Here is a 6,777-nt window from a genome sequence, read left to right as displayed (position 1 = left end):
ACACACACTACTCTTCTTTTTAATTCATTTTTATATTATGATAGGGTTAATTAAAAATTATTATGACAAATACTAAGAAATTTGAAATATTTTTTATCTGCAATTATATGCATTAAACTGCAATGAGGTAAGAGTGTATCGTTGACTTAAAATTATTTAATACAATGATATGTCAGAATTAATTAATAGATATAAAATTATAGAAGTTAATTAATATATTTGCGTGATATTTTTATGTCAATTTTAATTCATTTTAAGATAAAAATATTTTATTGGAGATTATAATTTTTGGTTTTTAATTAATTTGAGTTTTTCATAATTTATACTAATGATGAACTATTTTAATTATTATATTCTCTTTTACAGGGTGCTGATATTCTTCTGTAAAAATATGAGTTTATTGGATATGATATAAGTATATTCAAACTAGGTTGGTTATAAAAATACGATATAAATGTATATTTTTTCATGAAATACAGGGAAAAAAATATTTCATTGATAACTATATCTTATTTTAATCACTAGAATATGTAAATAAAACTAAAACAACACAATTAAGACACTTAGTATTAAGAGTTATTGTTTTTCTTAATACTACATAATTTAATAATAGTAATATGAGTAGTCTTTATTCATATATCAAATTACCATGTGAATAATTTAATAAAAGGTGTAAAGTTTCTTTTACTACAGTGGGGCTTTTTTTTTCTTTTTCAAAAAAATTACAAGTCATGTCAACTTGGCATGACTTCATATACAGAAGTCGTGTCAAATTGGCACGACTTTGATACGTCAACCTGAATCTGCCACGTCAACCTGAAGTCATGCCAATTTGGCACGACTTTGTCCACGTCATTTTTTTTATATCGAGTAGTGAGTTATGTAATATTTAAAATTAATTTGATACATAATTTTTTAAGGGTGTTAGTTTCAAGTAATCAAAAAATTAGATAATCGTGTATGGATCATGATTGACGGTAATGTAATATATTTATTTGAGAAGTGTTATTGTATTTGAAAAATAAATAGAGAATTATTTTTGTGGATGATTCAATTCCAAATAAGCTAAAAAGATGTTCACATTATAGAACTGAATGTCATAATAAAAGCAATTGTCCACACAGTTAGGTTTAATAATAAAATTCAATTCCAAGTTTGATTATTAATTTCCTAATTTTCTTTACCTATGTATTTATTCCTTCATAAAAAATTTATTTATCAATTTAATTTCAAATATTACATAACTTATAATTATAATTATAATATATATTTATTTAAAAGAAAATTAAAAAAATATGATGTGAACAAAGTTTTGCCAAATTGACATGACTTCAGGTTGACGTGTTAAAGTCGTGCCAATTTGGCACGACTTCTGCATATGAAGTCATGCCAAGTTGGCACGACTTACCTTATTTTTGTAATTTTTTTTAAACAAACCATATTTTGGTAAAAAAAAAAAAAATAGCCCACAATGATAAAAGAACCGTAAAAAGCTATAGCCAAATAATTATAATGAGAATAAAATATCAAAATTGTGATAAACAATTATGGAAGTTAATCTTAAAAAAACGTAAAAATGAATATTTTACATAAATTCAATCCATCATGGTTAAAAGTTATTGGGTGAACTTGAGCATATTCAAGGTGTTATTCCCTTAAATATTAAAGGATATGTTTTTCAAAGTTCAAAATGGTTAGACACACGTATCTGTAAACCAATTTTTTTTTAAAGAATAAAATTTAGAAATACCAAATGCACTTGCTAGATGTATGGTTGAGGAGAATAATACTTTAAGCACAATTGAGAGAATTATAATAATAATATTATAATAATTATTATTATAATTATATTAATAATGATAATAATTACTAATAATAATAATATTTGAGAGAATATTAACAAAAAATATGTTCAACAATATTTTCAAAAGTGTGTAACATTCAAAATTTGTAAAATTATACTTTTACAATAAAGTATTTAATATTTTATGAGTGGTAGGATTTAATATTTTGAAAATAAGTTAATAGATATTTTTATGAAGTATTGATTATGATTTAGTAGATTAAGGATTGATATGGTATATTATGAATAAACTACAATATAAGACTAATTAGATTCAAGAAATAACTCTTATATGATGAATACTGTAGATAGCGCCAAAAGAAAATTAATATAAAAAACACATAAAAGAAGTCAACTATGTAAATTATTTTATATAAGTATGTAAGATTATCAAAGAGTTCAATATCTTCATATGAATAAAAAAATAATTAGATGGAATATAATTTAGAATATTCTTATGAGATTTAGGATAAGAACAAAAGTTAGTGTAAGGATAAACTTAATTTCTTCTACTCCATTAAAAATCATTCAGGTATAATTTACTAAATTATCTTTTACTAATTACCTCAAAGATTTATCTTTTACAAACTAAATATTAAAAGTCTCAATTCAATTGGGACCATGATACAAAATCTAGAATTCAAATTGAGACAAGTGTAAACATTATAAGTTACATTTTAAATAAAAGCATTATTATAAGATGAGTATACAAACTTTTACAAGAGAAACAATGAGATCAGGAGAGGGAAGAATAACATCGGAGCAATACATCAATATTAAAAAACAATCAAGTAAGGGGAAATAGATAATTATTATATGTAACTATGTATTCTTTTTGTCAAGTGAGATGTCCCTAACCTTATCATTTTGTTTGTCCTTGTCTTCATTATTCTATTTGATGGGTATATAATTGATATGAATAAGTAACTTTTCATCATTGTGTCTGATATCAAGTGAGGTGTTTCTAATATCATTTTTTATTGATATTCCTTTGGTTTAAAAATGGTATTTTTAGTTTATCTTACATTTGATGCCATAGTATCTTGAGTCACTACAAATTTAAATTAAATGTAACTGAAGGATAGATCTTGAGGATTTTATATGAGTGAGATTTGATAAGCTCATTTATACTAACTAGTCACTACATCGAGGATTTAAATTGTTGCACGTGAATCAAATAGTTTTTTTTGTCAGCAAAAAATGAATCAAATAGTAGGTTGGATTATATGTTTTACTTCGTGGTTAACTTTATTTTAAGAAGTGAAAATTAAATTATATGTTGATGAAGGTTAGACCTTGGGCATTGAAATGAGTGAGACTATTTACCCTGACAAGTCGTTACAAAAATAATTTTAATTAATGCACGTGAAGCAAATAGGGAGTATGGCCAATCATCTATCAATGAGTTTGACTAATTGTATCATCTTAGTATGATTAATGGTATTATATGTTAGTGAGTCAAACTGATTGGATCGATTTTTCCTTGTATATTTGTATCATCTGTGTTATATAATCTATTATTTAATAATTGTTCTCACTTCCTATGTCTTTCACATGTACCATTTTCCTTTTATAATATGTTAGATATGTGTATGTGTGTTTAGGTTAATCGTTATTTGTTGACTGTATAAAAAAATTCAAATTGCAAATGTTAGTAGGAACAATTAGTTGACTGAAGCAGTGCAAGTTATCAAAGACATTACCAATGCGGATATTTGACCATCATGGGGTTATTTTTTTTGCTTTTTACCAAAATGGGGTCCGTTTAAAAAAAATTACAAATTTAGGCAAGTCGTGCCAATTTGGCACGACTTCATATGCACAAATCGTCCCAATTAAACATGACTCTGCCATGTCATACTGAAATCATGCCAACTTGACACGACTTTTGCCCTGTCATACTGAAGTCGTGCCAACTTGGCATGACTTCTGCCACGTCATAATTTTTTTTTTTTTAATTTTATTGTTTATATTGGATAGTAAGTTATGTAATGTTAAAAATTAATTTGATACATAATTTTCTAAGAGTGTTAGTTTTAAGGAACAAAAAATTGGATAATCGTGTATCGATCATGTTTGACGGTAATGTAATACAATAACTTGATTATTTGATTATTTAAAAAATGAAGAAAATTGTTATTGAATTTGGAAATAAATAGATAAATAAAAATTTATTGTATTTGGAAAATAAATAAATAAATTTGTTGTGAATTAGCAAAGTAAATAGTTTGAAAAGTAATGATTATAAGTGGCGACATGGGTCAAGTGAGTTAATAATCATTACTTCTCAAACTACTTATTTTGTTAATTCACAACAATAATTCTCTATTTATTTTCCAAATACAATAAATTTTCATTTATCTATTTATTTTCAAATTCAATAACAATTTTCTTCATTTTTTAATTAATCAAATAATTAAGTTATTGTATTACATTACCGTCAAACATGATCCATACACGATTATCCAATTTTTTGTTCCTTAAAACTAATACTCTTAGAAAATTATGTATCAAATTAATAATTTTTAACATTACATAACTTATTACCCAGTATATAAACAATAAAATTAAAAAAAAGTTGACGTGACAAAAGTCGTGCCAAGTTGACACAACTTTAGTATGACAGGGCAGAAGTCGTGCCAAGTTGGCTCGACTTGCCTAAATTTGTAATTTTTTTTAAACGGACCCCATTTTGGTAAAAACTAACAAAAATAACTCCATCATGGTAAAAAACCCTACCAATTGACTATTAGGAACCAAAGACCTTAATGAATTAATGAGTGACAATTAATTTAGGAAAAACAAACCTCCACAATTCTCAGGAGGTTATAGTCCAAAAAAATTGAATTAAGGATTAAGAAAATAGAGAAGATATTTCAAGTTATGAATTGTCCTCATAACCAAAAGGTAAATTAAGTTGTATCTATGTTTATAAGAGAGGCCGAATATTTGGTGGGACAATAACTAAAGAATATGTTTATAAGTTTGAAGAGTTAGGAAAATACTTTACATTCTTTTATCACCCAGACGAAAGGATAAAGTATATAAAGTTTGAGGATGGATTTATGGCTAAATTGAAAAAGGTAGTAGGAATATTAGAAATTTTTATTTTTCTATGCTTGTTCACAAGTTTAGATTTCTAGAAGGTTTTGAAGATAGACAGGATAACAAACCAAAATATTTTAGGCCTCGGATAAATAAAAGGAGACATGGTGAAGGAAGACCATATAATCGTCCCTAATGGAAACCTTAACCGACCCAAGTTTCTACAAGAAATTCCAACAAACCTATGAATAAACAAGTCAAGTGTTTTAAGTGTGAACAAGAACATAATGCTAGAGACTTAAATGAACTACCCATTTCAAGTGCTGAAAATATGGGCATGTGTTCTCTGAATGTAGACAACAATAACCACATTCCAATTATTTTGCACCAAAGGCATAACCTACAACAACAAGTAGAGTCTACACCATGATTGGAGTTGAAGCCGCTCAAAACCAAGATATGATCCAAGGTACATGTTTCATTAAAGTAAAAACTTTAAATGTATTGTATGATTCAAGCACAACTCATTCGTTTATTTTTAATGATTATGTTCAACACCTTGAATTACCAATCTCTTTTCTATACACCAGTTTAATTTGTCTACATCTATCACAATTAGATGTAATCTTACGTATATATTGATTATCTTCCAATCAAGTCCTTCAGAATTGTGTAAAAAAGTCTATATTATTTTCTAATTCTCATGAACAAATATGTAATTATCAATAAAGTGGGTTTAGATTGTCCTTTGTTCATTGAAAATAGGAAATTCCTTATAAAATTAATTTGTATACATTTGTCACAATTAGATGTCAAAAGGAAGGAGAGAGATTTAGCTTAGATAGGGAAAAAAAATCTAAGATTTAACATAAGGTCATATGTGCCTAATGGTATAAAGGTTAAGAAGATGGTTTTAGAAGGGACATATATGAGCAAACTAAGTATTCATCCAGGTTCAACAAAAATGTATTAGGATCTTATGAAAATGTTTTAGTGGCCTAAGATGAGAAAAGAGGTAGTTTAGTATGTGTGTTTAACTTGTTAGCCAAAATAGAGTACCAAAAACTAGGAAGAATGCTACAATCCTATACCTAAGTGGAAATGTGATAGCATAATGATGGATTTTGTGGTTGGCTTACCTCAGACGATCCAAAAATTTGATTCCATATGGGTTATCATTGACAGGTTAACAAAATTGGCTCACTTCTTACCAATTATCATTGTGTATTCATTTGAGGAAATGAAAGAATTGTACATAAGAGAAATCGTAAGGTTGCATGGAGTTCCCCATGCAATATTGTATTTGATAGGGATCATATGGACTTCAAAAATTTGGAGAAGTTTACACCAAACCTTAGGGCCAAAACTTCATTTAAGTTTTTCTTAGCATCCCCAAACAAACGAATAATATAAAAGGACCGTACAATTCTTAAAAGACCTATTGAGAACATGTGTGATAGGAAATTCGGGTTGTTGGGACCAATATTTACCATTGATTGAGTTCTTTTATAATAATTGATTCCATTCTAGTATAGGTATGGTACCCTATAAGCCACCTTATAGGAGAAAGTGTATAACACTTTTGTGTTGGTTTGAGTCTGGCGAGAAATATAATCTTAGGTCTTAGCATGAATCAACAAACTATAAAGAAAATTAAAATTATTAAGGAAAAATTGAGAGCAACTCAGAGCAAACAAAAAAGTTATCATGATAAAAATAGACGACCTCTTGAATTCTAAGAAGGTGATTGAAAGTCACACCAACAATATATTAATTTGGATAAGTTTCCATTATACCAACAATATTAATAAATTCAAACTACTCTAATTTAACTATCTTGAACTTAAAAACTCATAATTTTATCACTCTAACTCAAATTAACATTTTTA

The 6,777-nt window shown here is 26.9% G+C and overlaps 1 pseudogene; it reads left to right on the top strand.

The window, feature by feature from the left end:
• The first annotated feature begins 4,640 nt into the window (after positions 1-4,640).
• Positions 4,641-5,729, top strand: LOC150023046 (uncharacterized; annotated as a pseudogene).
• Positions 5,730-6,777: the final 1,048 nt, after the last annotated feature.

The sequence above is a fragment of the Phaseolus vulgaris genome, chromosome 11 (assembly GCF_051622355.1).
Source record: "Phaseolus vulgaris cultivar YP4 chromosome 11, ASM5162235v1, whole genome shotgun sequence".
NCBI lineage: Eukaryota > Viridiplantae > Streptophyta > Magnoliopsida > Fabales > Fabaceae > Phaseolus > Phaseolus vulgaris.
This window is presented reverse-complemented; position numbering and strand designations above follow the sequence as displayed.